Source organism: Rhinichthys klamathensis, unplaced genomic scaffold (genome assembly GCF_029890125.1).
Source record: "Rhinichthys klamathensis goyatoka isolate OS25496 unplaced genomic scaffold, OSU_Roscu_1.1 h1tg000059l_1, whole genome shotgun sequence".
Lineage (NCBI taxonomy): Eukaryota > Metazoa > Chordata > Actinopteri > Cypriniformes > Leuciscidae > Rhinichthys > Rhinichthys klamathensis.
Genome location: NW_026606604.1, coordinates 4608998 through 4631219, shown reverse-complemented (window position 1 = coordinate 4631219; position 22222 = coordinate 4608998). Strand labels below are relative to the sequence as shown.

The following is a 22222-nucleotide window of genomic DNA, read 5'->3' as shown; positions in this document are numbered from 1 at the left end:
CAGTTAACATTGTCTGTCTTTTTTTTTTTTATTGAACACGCTAATAAATAATTATTGTTTTCCTGAGGTTTTCGAACTGTGTGGTGTGTTTGTTTTGTTTTGTTTTTTTTGCAGAAAAATGATCTGTTTTGGTGTATTTTACATGTTCATGATGAAACGGAAGTAGCGACAGAACTTTATTCAGTAATGTGACTTTCATATGAGTGTAATTATCGAAGAATAAAAAATGTAGGATGGGATATTTTGAGATGTGGGTGTTGCACTCAAAATTGAATGCAAGCTTGATTGTATGAAAAAGGCCGTGTTTAAGTGAATTAATTATTAATGATTGGAGGAGTCTGGAATACGTCACCAAAGACCGAAAGATCAAATTATGACCTTTTGATTAAATGTTACAAGGTCCAAGAAATAAAAAACGAAGCGTACACAGTTGTTCACAATAAGATCTGTAGCATGAATTTACAAAAAGATGAATTTCCGTCATGTTTAATGTTGATTTAGGTCATTTAAAGGTCCTGTTCTTCGCGATTCCATTTTTCAAACTTTAATTAGTGTGTAATGTTGCTGTTAGAGCATAACTAATACCTGTAAAATTATAAAGCTCAAAGTCCAATGCCTAGCGAGATATTTTATTTAAAGCTCCAGTCCGTAACTTTTTTAAGTTAAAAATAATCCAAAATAATTATATTACAAAAAACTTATTCTGCCAGTGGTCAAAACTATCTGCTTGCCATAGCTAGATTCAAAACGGTTAGCTTGTAATAATGATTTTAATTCCAGTGGTACTGGTGGGTTTCCGCGGGAAATTCGAGCATGTCTTTGCGTCATTACGTCACACCCGTACACATAAAGAAGGAGTTTCGGCTAGCCGGCTATACTGCGCCTGACGAGATGTTTAGATGTATAGGCTTTTCTCGCAGCACTTTACATAATTCAACTTATGGCATCCAGAAAGATCCAAACAACAATCATCAGTGTCAACTGGAGATTCAGCAGTTATAAAACCCAAAAGACTTCGTACTTCGGATTTAAGGTGGCTAGAGAAGAGAAAGAAACCGTCTCATGCGAACACAAGGATTTAAACATCGGCGGGGCTTTTGAAAAGTGCGTGAACTCCGTGTTTTGAAGGGGTTCAAAACGGAAGAAGAGACGGCTTTTTTCTGCTGAACAAGTAAGACATTTCAATAGTTCAATCGTGTAACAGTACGTTTTCTTAATTCACACAGTTATGGAGTTTCCTTTGTTGTGCCTTTCTCGTTTTGCTATTATGGAGAATATGAATTCTGAACTACGCAGGTAGCTGCTAACCATAAAACACATTAAATTTAACATTAGTCACGCAATGCTGATGTTGTTAACATGAACAATTTGAGAACAAAGTAGACTATAATTTGCACGGTTGCTGTAAATCGCGTTGATTAAATCTAACGAAGCTTATCATGTCGAATGCTTTTTCCCCCTTAGTTGGTCAGAACAAAAATGGATTTTACTTGTTCAGAAGACATTTTCTTATGAAAATTCTTATGTTGGTCAAACTTTCAAAAAGTGAATCTGTGATTCTGTATGACAGTATCCACACAGCGCGGTGACTGACAGCAGCACTCGCCTCAAAGCACTGTGTTCATCCGCGCTGTTTCATGCCGATTTACAACCCACGTAAAGATAATAATTCCGCGAATCACTGCAGTTACAGATTTCGAACAGAGAGATGGCGACAAAGAGGAAAAGATACGGACTACAGCTTTAACAGAAGTCCCAATTTCAAAGCATACAGCGAACGGCCGGTTTGGACTACATCCCTCTACTTCCTTTTTTAATGACGTAACTAGAACAGCTTTTTGACTAATCTCCGCCCACAGGAATACACAAAAAAGGGGGCGTGGTCTTGTTCCGCTCCCACGGAGAAGAAGCACTTCAGCTGCGCATGCATCTCCAATTTATGGTAAGAGGCGTGACCTTTCCGGGCAACGTGCGATAAGCTGCTGTCGAATCCCAACACAGGAACCGCTGGCACAATCAGAACTCGTTATGTATTTCTGAAGGAAGGACTTCATAGAACAAGGAAGTCATCAGGCCGTCCCGCGTGACGTCACGCCATTTGGAACAGCCATCTTGACGGAATAGAATATGCTAAACCGCCGGTGATAATACAGCTCGTCGCGAAATATTCCTATCATGCCCGAGCGATGCTGTGCATTTGGATGCGATCAGATACGTGATCATACAAAAGGAATATCTTTATACCGTATCCCAAAAGAAACAAAACGGAGAAAAGAGGTTGGCAGCAATAAACAGGCAAAACGCATAGCCATGCATTCCTAGATCAGTTAATTCGTTAGGCGTATTATCACATTACAGTCTTTCGTTTTCAAATACCAAAAGCTGATCTTGTATTTTATTTGACACTTCTTATAAATCGTTATAAACACAGGTTGAGACAACAGTCTCAATGACAGTTTATCATACTACAGTGACAGTCAGTAATAAGTATAAAAAAAGTATATAAGCATAGGCTATTATTTCGTTTTTCTTGGATCAAACTAGATTAAACAAATTCATTAAAGATACACTTGATCGTGTTGGTGATTTTGTTTTGTGTTTTCCCCTGTAAACTCAGTTTAAAAATTATTAGGCCTACAGGTATAATTTGGTGATAAAAATACATTGACCAACCTTTGCGGTGATGATTGAAAAATCATTTTCTTTTAATGAAACTCCGGTGTAGCGTGATGGGAAGTGAATAATGTAGCTGTAATGTCACCGTACTCAATGTCAGGAAGTTTTTCTACACATTTAATGCCTGTAAAAAAAACTTGTGGTGCTTCATATGGATATATGATTCCTAATTCCTTTATCTTCCTCTTGTATATTTATTTTTGTGATGCAAATAATAAGTGCGATGACATGACGTGGTGGGGGAAAAAATCGATTCTGTTCAGTATCGAGATATTTTGCACCAATATTTAGGCTAATTATACTAATAATTATATTATTAGTATAATAATATACTAATCATTATATTATTAGTATAATATACTAATAATACATATTACCCACGGCAATGGATCTATGAGTAGCCGACGGATGTATTCCGTCAAAATGGCTGACACGCAGCTAGGGGTCACGTGACTGGGAGATCCCTATACAGATAAGTAAATTGTGCGAAAAATACTGTGTGTTTTTACACGCGAAACATGAACACATGTTATATTGCACACTGTAAACACAATCAAAGCTTAAAAAAAACATGAAGAACGGGACCTTAAACTGTTTTCACAAGCTGCCTTTTTAGTTTATTTTTCAATTTATTTGGCCATGTAATAAGCAGGATAAAATATAGTCTGCCTGTTATTATAGAAAAATAAATGGTACAGACAGGGTGATCAGGTCCAGTTTTAACATCAACAAATGTACATGTCCCTGCAAGATAATCCAGACATTCATAAAACACTGAGACTGATTTTTTTTATTAATTTGTGTATGGTTGCCTGTGTTTACAATTTTAAAGATAAAGGTTACAAACGGTCATTTCACAGCGATGCCATCGAAGAACTTTTTTTTTTTTTTTTTTTTTTTATAATCAGAAGAAGAATAAAGAAGAACACTTTTCCAATATAAAGAACATTTTGTGCATTGAAAAGGTTCCATGGATGTTAAAGGTTCCTCATGGAACTATAAATGCTATGAGTGCAGGTAGAGGACATCAATGCAAATGTTCTTTTTTTCACATGACCAATCAGGAAAAAATGTTTAAATAACAGTCTAACCAAGCACAGGGGGAAATTGGATGAATGACAAATGGAGGTAGCTCTATTGAACATAAACTCAAAGCACAGACACTGCAGCAGTCCAATAATGCAGATAGGATGTGAACCAAAATCAATTGCTTTGACCTCCATTTATGCAGGAATAGTGGAAGTCTTGTGGGGACCAAACGGTGAAAAACAGAATTGCATTGATTGGAGTGCTAAAAAGGAAAGGTCTAAAAATAACCCAGAGTTCCTGAGGAGATGCATCCGTCAGTCTGTGTGTTGTAGTGTTTTCTGTCATTCTGAGGAGCGAGAGAAAGAAAGTGACAAAGTATAATGGGTTCAAATGTCCAGGGGGCCAAATCTTCATTCTGCCCAGAGGAAACTGGATATGAAAGAGCGAGAGAAAGCTGGAGGTGGCGAGAGTGAGTTTTGCAGAACAATGCCAGAGGCGGCCAATTCATCCACTGAAGCATGAGGCTTGTGAATGTGAGAACACAACTGTGCCCTGCAGTGTCACATGCTATGCTTCTTATAAAATTATTTTTTAAATGTTTTTTATAAATATAAATGCACTGTATGTAATTTAAGTTGAAATTACTTAAACATCCAGGTTGATTGTACTTAAAAATTTAAGGCAGCAATTTTTTCTTACAGTGTAGAATGCATGGAGTTTTTACTAAACCCATTAATTGACAAACACAGTCCCTATAGGCTATAATACGCTTGCGCATTCATATTATATTCCAATTGATTTCTGTTGCTCATTTCCCCAAACGGCAAGCTTCTCTTTTTTTTTCCCATCTAGCCTGGCTGCACAAAAATCCATTCATTAACAATGCATCGAATACTTCAAATTCATCAAAAGTTTGATACGCAAGAAATCAAGGCTCCTCAAAAGACTCATAGCTCATGCATCTGTTATAATGAAAGAGAAAGACAGTGCCTCAATTAACTGTTTCCTCCGCTTCTCTTGGCCTCTTTATCTCTCGCTCTCCCTCTCTCTGGCTGTCTTTGAGACAAAGACAATAACGCAATTATGAGCATTTATGTATACTGTTCCTATGGTAACACAGCGCCCTATGGGTGCATTGGAACCTGCAGTTTGTACAGGGGCCGCACTGTCTGTAAGAGCCCAAAAACGTAATTATAATATTATCAATGCAAGCATCATCTTTACTCAAACCGATCACATACTCTCCCCATAATGCACTACAACTGGTGGCTTGAGCTAATGAGGAAGCGGGACAATCTCAGAGCGAAAAGAGCAATAATCAATTCAGTGGTTAATAGGCCTATCAATCTTTAAAAGATCACTCCCATAGTAATTAAAAGCTGATTGCATTAACTTAGCCTTTGTCTCTGTGTATTAGAATCGCTGCTGTAGATATTGTAGGCAATTACAGTACTAGATTTTGTGTTTGTGAGAGATGCATAAAGTTAAAACCAGGTTGAGTGTTTTTCCATAGGTTTGCCACTAGAGGGAGATTTAACCTTGATTGATTTTATAGGCCTGTATTTCTTTGTATTTTACCCTAAAAGGTGATTTGTATGTTTGCATATTTAAACAGACACATCACACTGGATGCTGCATTGGTTAAAGAGTAGTTTATATAAATAAAAATAGCTACCCGTGCTTTGACTTTTAGATATTGCCTGTTGAGTTAAGATAGGTTCACTTTGGTCTGGTCTCGGGAGTTTAATTACGTTCGGCTTGAGTGCCATCCTGATAGGCAGCGTACAGAGATAGAAACAGGGGTACTAAGAGCTTTTCGAAAGCATTAAACACAGCTGGATGAGCCTGAAGAGCACACAACTTTTTAAACACGCAGACCACGTGTCTGTTTGCTGAATCACTTTGTGAATTAATTTCATCCGATGGAGAGAGTGAAAAATAAAATATACAATGATAAATGACATAATCTATCTATCTATCTATCTATCTATCTATCTATCTATCTATCTATCTATCTATCTATCTATCTATCTATCTATCTATCTATCATGTGTTTACTGAAACACTTTTTTATTAGGATGGGGGGAATCTAAAAGATGCATGAAAATGAAAGGGAAGTGAAAATCATCTATCTTTCTACGTGTGTAATGAAAATCTATCTATCGGGAGAGAGAGGTATTGCTTGAATATCAAACTGGAGCCATTTTCAAAATGTACAGTGCTTCCGGATGACATTTAAGTGGCAGAGAATTGACATTATCCTTCCCAGGTGGTCCAGGTTATGAACCGCAGAACCGCAGGAATTCAAGCCATAAAATATGACAAGAGGAACATTTGGCTCAGACAGTTTATCTGCCCACAGGTTTTTGTAAACATTATGTTTTCCATCAGTGCCCAGTAGAGTGCAGAAGACAAATTCACCTTTAATATTCTGTCTAAGAGCTAAGCTGGGACGGCACCGTTGAGAGGTCAGGTTGCCGGATTCTCCTCAAGGGCTTATCCAAAATAAATACACTAGGAGATACGCTGAAAAAGTGGAACGGCCAAGAAATGGAAGAATTATTTATAGACGTGTATGGTTAAAATGCAGCAGGAGATGAGCCTTGGGAATTCCGGAGCCAATCGTTTTCCTTGAAATAAGAAAGACTGGTTGCCACTTTCTCACAACAAAACTCCTCATCAATAATGCACCTGTTAATATGGTTTAATAATTTACTTCAAAAGGAAAAGAAAGTTCACAAGGAAAGAAAATCTGTTTACATACTAAGGTACTCTGTCATTTAAGACCACCTTAAAGGAGAACTCCGGCGCAAAATGAACCTTTGGTCTAATAAAACATTGGTACCTAGTCAACCGTTTTCTGAGATTTGTTTTCATGATAATCGAATGTAAAGAGTTTTATCTCTAAAAACTGTTTAGCGTATAACGCTAGTAATGGGGGCATTTAATAAGTAAAAATCAAACCACGAACGCCATTCATACAGTTCAGAAGTTTACTGAACTTCATACAGTTCAGCTCACTTAGCACGTAGTTCGTGGTTTGATTAGTCGAGACTGTTTTCCAAAGATGGCTCCTGTCTGTATACACGAAGTGGACTGTCTTTATCTTTATCTTCTTATTAAACGGTCTGCACTTACAAAGTTCTCAATGCTTCGGTTTGCATGTAGGGACCCTCATTATGTTACTGTGTTAGTGTGGGGCTATTTTGAGCCTTGTTAGTGGTATTAACTAGCGATTTCTTTTTACTTATTAAATGCCCCCATTACTAGCGTTATACGCTAAACAGTTTTTAGAGATAAAACTCTTTACATTCGATTATCATGAAAACAAATCTCAGAGAACGGTTGACTAGGTACCATTGTGTTATTAGACCAAAGGTTCATTTTGCGCCGGAGTTCTCCTTTAAAGGATTAGTTCACCTCAAAATGAAAATTTCCTGATAATTTACTCACCCCAATGCCATCCAAGATGTTCATGTCTTTCTTTCTTCAGTGGAAAAGAAATTAAGTTTGCTGGTCTGCAACGCGCCTGGGATTACGTCATCAGGTTGGAAACGTAACGATTTTAAAAAATTTAATATTAATAATAAATTAAGTTGCAGGAGAAAACGGGAGAAAATGAGATGGAATTTTTGGCCCTTCCCTGCCTTTTTAACCGGAGTACACAGACAAATAACTTAGATAGATGACGTGACGCGTGACGTTTCCAACTTGATGACGTAATCCCAGGCACGTCGCAGACCAGCACAAGACGTATATAAATGTTAATTTAATTTTTTTTTAGAAAATGACCAATCGTTTCGCTAGATGAGACCCTATTCCTCAGCTGGGAACGTGCAGAGCCGTTTGAAGCACTTCATAGCCCTTTGAAACTGCATTGATTTGGACTTCAAAACGTTGGTTGCAATTGAAGTCCATTATGTGGAGAAAAATCCTGAAATGTTTTCCTCAAAAAACTTAATTTCTTATCCACTGAAGAAAGAAAGACATGAACATCTTGGATGGCATTGGGGTGAGTAAATTATCAGGAAATTTTCATTTTGAGGTGAACTAATCCTTTAAGGAGCTTTGGAGATCAGATTCTTATCTGTGAAAGGTTGCTGAAAATCGCCTGTCTTCTAGTGTGATCTTGAAGAAAGTCCACGTGTCTGTTGGTGGTGGTAATGATGGAGAATGGACTCAGAGGCGGGAATGATTATGGGGGTAATCAGAGTAACAGGCACATGAGCTGTCAGGTGGGAACGAATGTGAGAGATCTCAAGTATGATTTATGAACGGCAATCCAGGAGAACTAAATTATTGCCTCCGCCTCTCACGAAAAAATACCATCTGGAGTGGAACATGCTGAGACACTTAAATCACATTCGATCGGTCTAGGTGTTAAAATATATGGACATATGCTCCTCATGAATATTATGGTTTATGGTGCTGTTTTGCAGGCGGAGGGATCTATTCATTTATTCGCCAATTTAATAAAAATGCAGGTCATCCATTCAATGACCTGACTATCTCTTCCACAAGGAGCATATTTTTTAACGAAGTCCAAATTGAAGTAATTTTGATATTTTATAGAATGCTCATCTGATGCAACTATGATCTCAATGATGAGTCTCTGCTAAGATTCAATGCAAGAAAAAAATATTTTAAAAGTCTAGTTTAAAATATGTGCCAAGGTCTTAGAAAGGTTTCATTTGGGTTTGCAAATTTTGAAAAAAATATAATATTAAAAATACAAATAAATGTCTTGTTCTTAAATGCCTGCCTCAAAAAATGCCCTTGAAAAAAATATTTTAAGATTCTTTTTTTTTTGTTGGATTATTTATTTATTCATTGCGAGGTTGAACATGGTCCACATGTGTGTGACCACAAATAACTACATACAAGACCAGGGTTTGCTTGTAAAAGAAAGAAGATTTTTTTTAAAAAAAAATTATAATAGATAAATAAATAAATTAGTTTTAAGATTCTTTTAAGTACTCTTACAAAAGGAAATTATTTTATTACTTTTTACATGGTCACATTTAAACATACTTTTGATTGTACACACCTTTATTTAATTATTTATTTTAAAACACTTTTTCAAGGTGAAAAGTTTTTTTAGGAAGATTGCACCACATGATGCAATATTTATTTTCACAAGATATTTTCAAAAAGCTTTTCAAAACCATATTAAACCAAGATGAGAACTTTGTGCATGTGTTTTAAACTATACTTTTAAAAAGATTTCCGTCACCTTGGTCACTCTTGTATGTCACTGACCCTTATGCAGCCGAGAATCTGAATGAGACTGTCTAGTATTACATCATAGTTACAACAGATGAGTGATGTAACACCGACTGACAATACTATCTGTCAAATGACGACTACAAATGTCCTTGACGCAAATCTATTCTGTAGAATTCACTTCTTTCTCACACTTCACATTTGCGCGATGTGCCATTGTCAGTGGGATAACTTGGATCAGTCATTGACAAGAACATTGCCTCAGGGTCTGGCGGACTGAACCATTACATATCCGTCAGGCGTTCTGACATCACTTCATCTCGCTGCCTTTACAAGCTGAAAGACACAGATGATTCATGATTCTATAAAAGCCAGCTCTAATCACCTGCTCTCACAGAATATAAATCCAAAACACAACGCCCTCAGCAAGACTTCCCTGCCGAGCAGCATTCACAGGCTATACACTGCCATTTGTAGCTCTGAAAACAGAAAGAACATTTCTAAAAGGGTTGGAGTCGCTCTGGCCTTTAGGCAAAATAAGTAGATTTGGGAAGAAAAGCCTAAGACTCAGTGTCTAACTAGATCAGACCTTTTTTTTAAGGGTTCTTATCCATCATGGTTTTGCAGCTAAAAGCATGCCACCATTACTCTGCAGTTCCCACTGAAAAGACACAGAGAGGCTGAGAGAGGTAGATAAATGAGGTGAAAATAAGAAAAAAAAAGGAGAATGGAAAACAGAGAAAGCGATTAGAAGGGAAAAGTAAATGGTTTTTTGTGTCCTAGGGGTTTATTTATTCTTAAAACTTCAGCTTTGTTTTCTTTTCAAATGTCTTTTATGTATAGGTTTAGTTCTTTGCTCTTGTATTCTTTTCGCTCTCTGACTTTTAATCCTAAGAATGTACATTTCCTGAAGAAAATATAAATGGTGCTAGCAGTGGCAAAACACAAAACATGCATAGGTCTTGCTGAACGGTTGCTAGGGTACTCTGTTTGGTTGCTAGGGAGTTGCCAATGATGATACTCCAAAGGCTGCTTGCCACACATATCCCACTTTGGGTTTGGGTTGCTAGGGTGCTCTAATAGTTGCTAGGGCGTGGCCAGACAGTTAGCAGGGTTCAACCAATAGACTGGATTTCTGCCCAAATCAAATGAGCCAAACTCACGTATCTCTATGATCCTCTGATTCATTTATATCCCTCTTGTCTATTTTTCATTGGAAGTCTATGGGGTGGTTGCTAGGGTGTGGCTATGAGAGAGAGAGAGAGAGAGAGAGAGAGAGAGAGAGAGAGAGAGAGAGAGAGAGAGAGAGAGAGAGAGAGAGAGAGAGAGAGAGAGAGAGAGAGAGAGAGAGAGAGAGAGAGAGAGAGAGAGAGAGAGAGAGAGAGAGAGAGAGAGAGAGAAAGAAAGGGCTCTAAGGCCCTGTGCGTGCGTGTGAAAATGTCAGTTGGGATTAAAAAACACGAAGCTTCTGCCATTGTAAGTCTATGGGATTTTTTCGCCCGCTGAGCGAACATTGTAGGTCCGATCCAAGCTTGACAAGTGCTGAAAAGTGAAGCCAAAGCGTCTCAATCGCCCCTAGGCGGGTGGTCCCAGTGTAGGTCATAAACCCCGCCCTCCCCATGAAGTCTAATGGGACGCGATGTAAACTAAACAATCAAATTACACTTCAAATGTTTCAAATTTTGAAATAAGTTTGGTTTTAGTTAGTTATTTGATGCTATAAAAACGGGAATGTGACGTCATGATTGACAGCTGTGATTGACAGCTTATCTAAACGAAGTAGTCACTGAGGCACCAACAGACTTTTTGGGGGATTTTCGGGAGGAGATTGGAGCTTCAACTTTAATTTCTACATGTCCATAACTGTTTATTTTACACTGACACTGCAGTAAACTTTGTACTAACCGTTTCTGCGGGAGTGAGGGAAGGACCTTTACTTCCTGTTCACTACTGCGAATGGGCGTCATCCATCTTTTTTTACAGTCTATGGTCCGAACGGTTATAAAAGATATAGCACACCTCTCCTCAAAATTAATTCAAAATACAACCACAAGTCAGATATAGTCTATCTATAGTCTCAAATATACTTAGAATCAAGCTATAGGTTAATAACAGTGTAATTTTAATTAGTCAACATGATGCCGGTGAATCTGATGCATATCCACAACGCTATGATTATGTTTTATTAACTGCTGCTTTTTCACCGCTGTCATTTTTGTTCTGCCTTTATATTTTTATTGAGAGGAAAGCACATCTGCATATTTATCTAAATGCCTAAATTTATCTCAGTTTATTTGTCTAAACTAAGTTAAAGTGCCCCTATTATGGATTTTTGAAAATGACCTTTCATGTGGTGTGTGACATAGCTCTAAGTGAATGAAAACATCCTACAAAGTTTTAAACCTGAAAGTGCACCGTATATAAAGTTATTGTCTTTCAAATGTAAGAGTCAATGAAATTAATAGTTTTTCAAACGAGTCATAAGCCGTTTCGACACCAGGGGAAAACTTGAACCTCAAACACTGCAGCTGGGATTCCTGTGGATACTGGACAGCATCATGTCGAGAAGACGGCGCTGTATTCTATAATGTGAAGGTAAAGCCAGTTTTTTACACTGCCCAAGGACGAGCATGTCAAGAATCAGTGGTAAAAATCCACGATATCACAGCAGTGTAATCATAAACTTTTGCAGTGTTCCCTTTATATTACTGACGACTGCTTCTCAAATCTCGGAGTTCAATGCGTAGGTCTCCTGCTAACTGGCTAACTCACATTATTGCTGTCTTACTAAAATACTTCTGCTAATCAGTTGTGGGCCACTATTACCTATAACTGTGTATATTAATGCAGATTGTCTGTCGTTCTTACTAATTTGAGGAAAGATTAAGCATGGACCAAGATTTGTTTTACCAACGTGTATGTTACATCAGTCATTCACGCTAGAGCCCGGCTAATGTATGCACTGTTAATGATACAATTTCCACATGTTCACCGCAATAAATTAGAAAAATACTCAGTAAATAAATAAGTACAAGTAAAATAATCAGTTTGTTGATGGACATGCACTGTTAATGCCGATGGTGAGGAATTACAGTTGCAACATCTCATAATGTACCTCAAACTGAGTAGTGAGAAACGTCCTGCTCGAGTTGTCCTTGCGATGGAGGTTCGGGTTGAATGAATAGTTCTTCCAATGTTTCATCATCGGACTCGCGGTCGGATTGATCTGGTAAAATCAGTGGCGGTTCTACATTGAATTACACCCTGGGCGAGACCCCCTTCGAGCGCCCCCACAAGAACAAAAACAACAACAATAAAATCACATACCGTTCATTTGAAAAGAAAACAGTAAGAAAATCCAGTTATTTTGCTATATTAATCTAACTTTCAGGGAGGAACCATTAGCTCATTGGTTACTGCCTCGAATTCTATGCATGGCACACTTTTAGTTATGACTTGTTAAACTATACTTTGTCACGAAATAGAGTTTTTTAAAAGTGAAAGTGGCCGAGAGATACTTATGTAGTAACACAATACTTATCTCTTAAATAATTTCTAATAACTCTAATATTAACAACTATCCAAACTGTTTTAGACCTAAAATAGCTTAGGCCTTAAATGTTAGAGAAAAGGACAGAATCAGAGATTATTTTTTAATTGAAAATTGTACTTTGCATATTATAGGCTACTGTAAAAACACATAATTATAGTTGATTTTAGTTGATCATTATGAAAATAATTTTCATTTCATGAATATAGTGACCAAAATGATCACGGTTAAACACAGAATCTTGTTCAAAAAGTAGGCCTAATACACAATGAAATCTATTCACCAAGTTAATAACATTAAAGATGATGGCCAAATTTTTAAAGGAGTGTGTTTTATGTTATCTAATAACATGTACACATTCAAATAAACTTTTGACAAAAAAGGTTTTATAAAAAGATAAACCTCACATATTTCAGCCTTTAAATCATCTTTATAAAAAGAATGGGTCAATAAAGATAAATTCCTGACATTTATAATGCACAGTAGCTTATTTTTTATTATTAATAGTAAAATTCGGTCCGATTTTCCCATGGCTGTCGTTGCTATACAACCATGCACTGCGCTCTTCACAACGACAAAGAAGTTTTAGTAGCTAATGGATTTCCACCACAGAAAAACGCTTGCTGTAGCTCTGCTAAAAGATTTATTTACGGAGAAGAGAAAAACACCCACGTGTTTGGGTGCACCCCCATACTGAAAAGATAAAAAATGTTCATCTCGCTGCTCCTGGAAAAAATGAGCGCGTCGCTTCAATTATGAGCGCGCTTCCCGTGCGCCTACATTTGAAATAACGACCTCGAGCGCGCAAAAGACGCGATATGTGAACGGCCCCTTGGTGAGCTACCTCCAATCTGGAGACCCCCTTGACATAGCTTCTGTGCACGGCACCTTCTCAGCAAGCAGGGGCGCCATTGCCAATAATTGAATTGAAATGATAGAAAATAGAAAACCTTCGCGGCGCAGAGGATTTTTTTTAACTGCTCGTGCCGCCCTAGCCTGGTTCTACCAGACTCTCGTACATTTCATTTGTACAGAGAGTCTGGCCTCGCTCCATTGAGAAACGTTTACTTCCTTGTAGGCGGGTTCTCTGTTAAAGATCAAAACTATTGGATCTGCCCAGCGTCACTCAGGATCTGCCATAGCCAATCGCTAACGTGTGGTCGTGACGTATGTCATGCGCCGAAACCGGCTGGAAACAACAAGTCCGAATTCCATATTCATAAATCTAAATATCTAAATGCTAAACCTCTCTTTCTTATATTTGTGAAAGAATTTTAAAAATACCTCTTTTCAATTAAGTTGTCTGAGAACAAAAAAAAGCCTTAAAAACATTATCTGGTTGTAATTATTTTCCTTTTTTCAGTGTCATGTAATTCTCTTAACTTGTTCATGTTTATTTAATATTATCCCCCTACTGTTTTATTTTTGTTTTTATTATTATTTTTTGTTTGTTTTTGTATTATGTTTTCTGTTATTACTTGTGTATTGTTTTAAGCAATAAAAAAAAACAAGTCCGAATGATCAGAGGATTATGTTTAGAATAAGATGTCTGTCAACGAGAGCTGCATGTTTTGTTCATCGAATTTAAGAGTTCAAGGAACAATTCTAAATGTATATTTGACACTAAGGACAGTGATGTATTCAGTCAACTGTCGAAGCTGGGTGTAATCATTAACAATACGCCGCTGCGGTCGTTTCGGATCTGCCGCAAATGCTGTACAGTGATCATCGTGCACACCGAGCTGCCCAGCACCAACTCCTAACCTCTCTGCCTCCCTCACTTGGTCCTCCATTAGTGCAACAAGAGGAGACGACAACAACTATCGGCTTTGCATCCTATCGTTCGCCTTAGCTAACTCATCCACTAGCGGAGTGAGCTGGAAAATTAAACTTTTCCCGAACCCCGTGGGGAGGAGGGCCACAACATCATGGCCACCAACAACACTTAGCAAACATTGATCTTGCTCCGGCTTTAACTTCTGGATATTCGGCAGTTTTGCAACAACGGACCGAATAGATTTTCTCACGTCTTTCTCCGCTGCCGTTACTGAACTCCAACTCAAACTGACGCGCTACATCAACGTCATCGTTCTCAGCCACTCCCTCTGTTCGCTGATTGGACCGGTAAAAAAATTATTTCTGGAAACCAAAGTCTACAGCACAATCCCAGACGTAGTACTGAAGGAAAATAAAATTGAGCGGAAGTGCGTAGGAGGGCGGAGCCAGGCTAGTGCCGCCCCCCATGTGACATGAAAAAATGCCGCCCCGGGCGACTGCCCGGTTCGCCCGTGCCTAAAACCGCTACTGGGTAAAATCGTAGTCATTGTTCGACACTGTGTTTAGTTTACGGTGTAGGAAGCCTCGCAGGACAAGCAGAGCTGACGTTGTTATGGCAATGGGCGTATTTGTTTTCGACACGCACTGTACACGGTAGACCAATTGTAAAAGACTGAGCTGTCTGGTCAATCAGAGCAGAGTAGCTCGTGGAAAGGATGGATTTAGACAGATTGATTCATCTGACGAGTCGTTTGAGAAACATTTAAAATGTGATGATGTGCAAATGTATATTATGAGAAAATGAAACAGTTTTTTTTACCTTTGATGCATGTAAACCTGTTGTAGGAGACTCCAAAACAACATTAGGAAACTTTAAAATAGCATAATAGGGGCACTTTAAAGTATATCGCTGCAGAGCTAATTCAAACTTCTATTTAACTCAAAGCGAAGAAGAACAAAAAATAATACTTCGCCGTGAGTATATCGGGACCTTGAATCATTAATTAGTCTCTTGTACTGTATGTTACGTGTGCACGAGCAGTAAGTTGCTGGCTGCAGTTCACTTAACGGCCACAAGGGGTTTTAAATTCTACATATAGCCCCTTTTATGGATACAGAAAATCCTATCCAAGAAGTTACCCTCAGCAAGACATAGGAGTCAGACATTTTATTCATTTTTTTATTTCAATTCCATCACCATCATTTCTACCACAGAATGCTATTAAACACGATACATTATTTGAGATGAGATGTATGACACTATGTGGAAAAAGTGGCTTTTAGGGAAAAAATACAGAATGCTCCTGTGATGCATTTATGTGCACTGCTAGACAGATTAAATTAACAAGAGAGTGTGAAAAGTGTGAGTGAGAGAGAGTGAAAAGTGCCTATTTGAAGAAAGACTCAAAAAGGAGCCCAAAAACATGTCAAATGGCAAGCTCTATCTTCAGGTAAAATATATCAGATCAAGATCCTGTACATGGAGAAATTCAGACCAAATTATATCACCTTGGCAGGAATAGACAGACTGAACCTGATATAGGTCTATTCACCCGGATAAGATGAAAAGGTGTGGATAAGGCTATATAAGTCATATTGCATTACTCCTGGCAGCTCTTTTATACTGTCATTGTTAACTTCAGAACAAGTCTGACCAAAAGTGCTTTAACTGTATGCACTTGGAGCAATATGTAGTGCTTGTATAGGTAGAGACAGGTGGTTACGCATACCAGAGAGATGATTGATGGGAGAATGCATCAGCTGATTCAGGCAGCATAGCCACAGTAACAAGCTGGAAAATATGATTTTCTTTTGAGTGATTTGTTCCAATCTGATTTGACAGGGAGCGTGACAAGAATCTCTAAGACCGAGTCTCATCTCCTAACCTGTCCACATTTCCTTCATCTTTCACTGCCCTTTTCATTGCCGTCCCCAAAATCAAACGTTATCGCTCAGAGGTTTCACTATTATAGCTCATGATCCTCAGTTATACCGAGTTCTCAGGAAATAAAGATCCTTCTTTTAAAAAAAGTCCCTGAGAGAAATAAAAAGTCAAAAATGAGACATGCAGTAAGTATGATTTGGTTTTGGAAATATTTGATGAAAGATTTCAGACTTTTCATTGCAAATCTAACCACAGAAGAAACAAAAAAAAATATGTTAAGGAAATCTCAGTTGTGAAACGTAAAGTGAGAGTATTAACATCAGGATCACAATGGTCTCAGTGGTTCACTGCAGCCGGTGGAAATATATGAGGGTTGTGTTGGTGGTTGCTGTGGTGATGGTTGCTGTGGTGACCGTGTCCGGTCCCCCACGAAGGGCTCGTGTTAGGAGGCCTTCCCATTAACTGCGATAATGAGGCGTTTTTCTCCTCTCAGTGGCCGCATGCCCACCCTCCATTACACAATTGCTACACACACTACAAACACGGTGCTCACAGACACACTTGTTGAGACGTGAAACTGTGGATCATGTTGACACTACTGATCGGTCACTGTGTTCCCAAAAAGTACAAAACACAAACACACAACAGCGAGAATTAAACTGGAACACCTCATTCAATAATTTGTTGTATTAACTCTTGATGAATTAAAGGCATAATGGCTTCTCTACCGAATGTATGTGTGGATCGGCTTGAGGTTCAGGCTCACAGAAGAACATTGTATGGCTCAAAGATTGAAATATGAATTGAAATATTTTTATATGAAATATTAGGAGTTTAAGTATTAGCTTAGTCTCAGATGTTTAATTTTTTATGGAAGCTTGCTTCCGCCACAGAATACATTTTTTTTTAAAGATTGTGAATTTGTATCTCACAATGCAGCTTTTTTTCCTCAGAATTGCAAGAAAAAAAGTCATAATTGCGAGAAAAAAAGTCATAATCGCAAGATATAAACTTGCAATTGCGAGACAAAAATTTCATATTTGCAAGATATTTTTCTCAGGATTGTGGGAGAAAAAAAAGGTAATTGCGACTTATCTCACAATTCTGACTTTTTTTCTCTCAGAATTGTGTGATATAAAAAATCAGGAATTGTAAGATAAAAAGTTAGCAATTACTTTTTTTATTCAGTGTCGGAAACAAGCTTCTATAATTTTCAAATCGCTTTGGAGAAATAAAAGTGACATTGTTGACTGATATCTTGGCTAATCTAAATGGAAGCATCTTCATTTGTTCTCAGTTTCTCCCATTGCTCAATCAAATCTCAATCCTCTTAATTGTTTTCTAGAGAAACAAGTATGATATTAAAGAGACCTCTTGACTTATACAGACAGACAGATCTCCTGTAACAATTGTTGCTGTTACAGTCCTCTTTTATCTTAGAAGAAGAAAAGGTGTTAAAGGTTAAATTTCAAGCCTCAGCAATTCACTTTCTCCCAGTTCACCTCTTATCTGCTGATCCCAACCTTCCCAACTATCTTTAAGATCCATTCAAATTCATCAAACTCAACACCCATAACCCAGTTCCATTTGTTTTTTTGTTGTTGTTCTTTGTCTTTGTCTGTGCTTTAGAGAATTGTCACAGGCAGAAAGCCTTGAGATCTTGATTATCATGTGCTTTGAAGGCAGAACTGAGCTATGAGGCAAGTAGAAGCTTCTATGAAAGCGTATGAGTCACACCGTTCCATAGAATCAAACACCTACACACAGACCCACAAAGACATCCACTGGTGTGACGACGCACAGGAATTTCAAAATGAAAAGCCTGGTGACCTCAGCCTTGGCAGTGTGTGCGAATGGTGTGAAATAACGTGGCAGGCGGTGGGCGATGGGGCCGAGCGTGTGCCCACCCACTTGAAAGAAGAGGCACAACAGAAGAACATCTCTCTCTCTTTTTCTTTCTTTCATATGTAGCAGTTCTGCAGTGTGCCAGACTCCCCAAACCACAGTTATTTTCATGCTGAGAAATACTAATGACTTACATTATCTGGATTATGTCAGTTTTAGAGATGTATACACTTAGCTGAGCCAGAAAAGCCAGTGCTTCATCTTATAAAATACTAATGCAACAGTGAATGAGATCAGTTTAGATAACCAATTTAACAAAATAATGAACACATACACACACAACAAATTTGACTCCACTAGTGATATTATTAGCAAAGCAATTTGTATTGAAGCACGTTTCCGCCTCAGATTAAAAAAAATAAAAAAGATAATTGTGACTTTATATTTCTCAGTTCATTTTATATTTTGTAATGCAACATTAGACTATATTTTTATCTCACAATGCACCTATTCAACCTTTTTTTGTAATTGTGATTTTATTTCTTGTGATTGTGACTTTATATCTAACAATTGCATCTTTACAGTATCTTGCAACTGTGACTATATATCTCACGATGTGACTATTTCTTATTTTTAACTTTTTCTTTGTGGTAGTAAACGGCACCAACTGATACAGAAATAATAATACACCGATTATGAGCACCCTAAAATGCTTTTAGAGCAATTCTCACCCAAACCTTTCCAAGAGACAGACACAAACATACAAAAACAGACAGAGAAATTGTACAAGTGCAGTATATTGTGTCAGTGTGTATGTGTGTACGACTGGATGTGCTGAGTCATTGTGTAAGAATAGCTCTCTCTCTCTCACTCTCTCTCTCTTTCTCTCTCTGCTTCAGTTGTAGTTTTTCTCCATTAAAAAAATGACAGTTTAAAGTAATGGTGACTAATGCAGAAGCGACAGACACATTAAGTATAAAAGTATGATTCAAATAGTTTATAATTCATTTTGTGCATTTGTGTATAGGTGGGTGTGATGAAACAACATAGTTGAATCATTTACTTATTAAACTTTCAGCCAATAAGAACAGTAAATACTAGACTTACTCATGACTGACACCCACTAGCACATTCTCCCGTGTTTGTGCCAGTATGCATAAGATAAAAGGCCTTTGGTTGAGAATTAAAGGGTTTGTTAATTCTGTCATAATTTTGTGACCAGGAAGAACAAGATTATCAGTAAGAAATCACTTACATTTCTGTATTTTTATTACATAATGTTATCATATGGCTTCAGAAGGCTTGAAACACAGTGCATGACAACTTTTATAATACTTCTATGATGCTTTAATGTGTTTCTGTACTTTTTGTTACCTATAAACTGCTATGAATCTAATAAAATGTCTGGGTTTGAGGCAACGTAAGAGTGAGTAAATTATGAATTTTTTTGTGTGAATTACCGCTTCGTGTGTGCTTCTGGCTGGATTGGGATCAAGTATCAGCAATGCCTCCTCTCAGAAAAGCCCTAGAGCTTTTCCACGCAACCATCCATCTTTTCATCCATCTATCCTCTCACTTTCCCTCTTTAATGCTCATGTTCATCGACTCACTCAGACAGTCCCTTTGGGTATGCTCTCTTCTAAACAAACATGAATTAATCATAGGACAATAAGACAGTGAATTATTATCCTGACTTAAAGGTTCTGGATAGAAACTGAATTACAGTGATGAATGGCTTATTTCGATCTGTCTTATTGTAGCTCAACCTCAATGGCTGCACACACAGTCTCCATCCCTATGCAATAAACTGAATGGTACATAATCGGCAATATCCCATACAATCATGCACTGCCTGTTATCTTGCTTATTAACTAATTAATCATTAATTGCCTTCTCTTAATGGACCCTGATTTCCGGCCCCTCCTGGGACAGTGGATTACCTTTTCATGCTCCCTGCTCGTTCTTTTACAAATGTGACACATTAAACAAGAACATCAACTTTCTCAATGAGCTGGAGAGCGACTCATTCGAATTACATAACGTTTATTCCTCCACCAAATTAGCTTAGGGCAATTGGCACGTTATGCTGAGTGGTAAGACGTCTTGCTAAAGGAAGGTAAATTGCTTTGAACGGGAGTATTTTTCTTATACACTCTTAAAAAATGTATAGAAAAATTACACAAATGATGTGTATATTACATAAAACTGTGTTGGGCGAATTCAGCTGTTTTACACATAGTTATGTGTGGTTTTAAAATGAACTTGTTGAATTTGTTGTTCACAGCATCTAACACAACCTGTTTAGCCAAGAGCAGCCATAATGTGTCAATATTACACATATATACATCTTTTTGTTAACCTTCCTGACATATTCAGGCCTGGTTTCACAGACAGGGCTTAGATTAAGCCAGGATTAAGCCTTAGTTAAAATAGGACATTTAAGTAGCTTTTATGTTCCTTAGAAAAAAACCATTACTGGTGTGCATCTTGAGACAAAACAATGACACTGACATATTTTAAGATAAGTATGTCAGTGCGCAACATGACATCATGACTTTGCGTAAACATACACACCACTTTCAAGTCAAGTGGCGTGTTATCTATACGCATTTTGAGCTATCCGCGTGTATGTCCACGCCGAAACGAACCGTCATCTTTTGCGTGTATGTCTACGCCATTAAATGTCCAAGTGATTCCGCGTGTATGTGTATGCCGCAAAATCTATATCTTAATTGTTATAGTTATTGTCCTTGGTTTAAACGTGTCTTAAAGCAGGATGGATTCACATTGACTGTCAATGTTTTATCATTCATTAGCTACTTGCACCAAAGAGCCAAGGAATGAGGACACCGCTTCTAATTAACGAGTTTGGGATGAACTGGAACTCCAAAGCAAAGAGAGGACAAAATTATTGGCCCTATTAATGGCCATGGTTTTGACATTAAATGTGGAAGTATATAGCACATATGGATCTAGTGTTCAGGTGTCCACATATTTTGGCCAAGTATTTTTTTTTTTTTAATATCTAAGCTATCTTCTTATAAACAGTAATTAGAAAAGAGAGAAGCACAGAGAAGACACTCCTTGGCTCATTGGTTCAGTGTTCCCACTGCTGCTTGCACAGATGTCTCAATCTCTCTCTCTCTCTCTATTACCATTTTGCCTCCACTGAGCTCAATCTAACTGCCTGGCCAATGAAAGCAGGGCTGTTATAAACAACTTTTACTGCACCTTTTCAAACTGTTCCTCTGTTGTGTTGTTTACTTTAAACTGCAAAGCCAGGAAAACAACTATTGGGAATATAAGTCTTCTGCCTATTTTGTAAGGATTATTGTTAAGGGAGATGAAAAGCGGTGGACAGAAATGAAAAATTTAGTGTAAAGAAAGAGAAGATGTGCTGAATGTACTATTACTTTGAGTGGGTACAGAGTGCACTCATTGTTTATTTCAATATGTTAACCTGAGGACAGAAGCATAAAAAATCATAATTGTTGTGAAAATGCTAGTTCTTGGAATGGTGTATAAGTGATCAATAGCATTGTCAATGCACAATGTATAATTTATTTGTATCACACTTAACTCCAATCTTAACTCTAAACTCACCTGTAGTAATGATTAAAAAAAATGCAATGGCTGTAGAATAATATAAATGAATATGAATTGTTCGATATATACTTTACAAAAGGCTGATATAATTAGTGAAATCTTTTTTATTTAATTGTAATTTAATTTAATAAAACATTTTCACTGTATTGTCCCAAATGCTAAAAACCTATTTTTTTCGACGTCTTTAATTTAAATAAATAAATGACGGGAGATGACTGGTTGACTGGTTTAGGAACATGTCAGTGTGTGTTTGTATGTTTATTCCTGAATTGACTCATTTGTTGTAAATATGTTTAGCGTTTCCTGTGAGCATGTGGTGGGGATTACCATGCAATTGTGCCCAGTTTGAGTCAGCAGGATGCAATGAACCAATAAGCTTCAGGATTCAAATTGTCAGAAAGGTAATTTCTCTCTCATTGTGTGCATCCTTTCCTGTTCTGTCTCTATGCAGATTTTTCCTTCTATTGTTGGTTATCAGTTATCTTGACTTGTTCACCTTCAGAGAAAAACAGAGAGACATATAGGGGATTTTACTGCCATCAGACATGAAGTGCCCACACTGTAAATCCACATAACCCTCAATCTCTCATTTGAGTTGGTCGTCTTGGGATGAAATCATCATAAGGACAGAC

The 22222-nt window shown here is 37.6% G+C and overlaps 1 protein-coding gene across 1 annotated transcript in view; it reads right to left on the bottom strand.

The window, feature by feature from the left end:
• Positions 1-18863, bottom strand: part of smpx (small muscle protein X-linked) — a 55416-nt gene extending 36553 nt beyond the window's left edge. The window contains exon 1 of the mRNA XM_056249091.1: positions 18857-18863. The gene's annotated coding sequence lies outside the window, so the exon portion shown is untranslated. The remainder of the gene's footprint in view (positions 1-18856) is intronic.
• Between the last annotated feature and the right edge of the window lie 3359 nt (positions 18864-22222).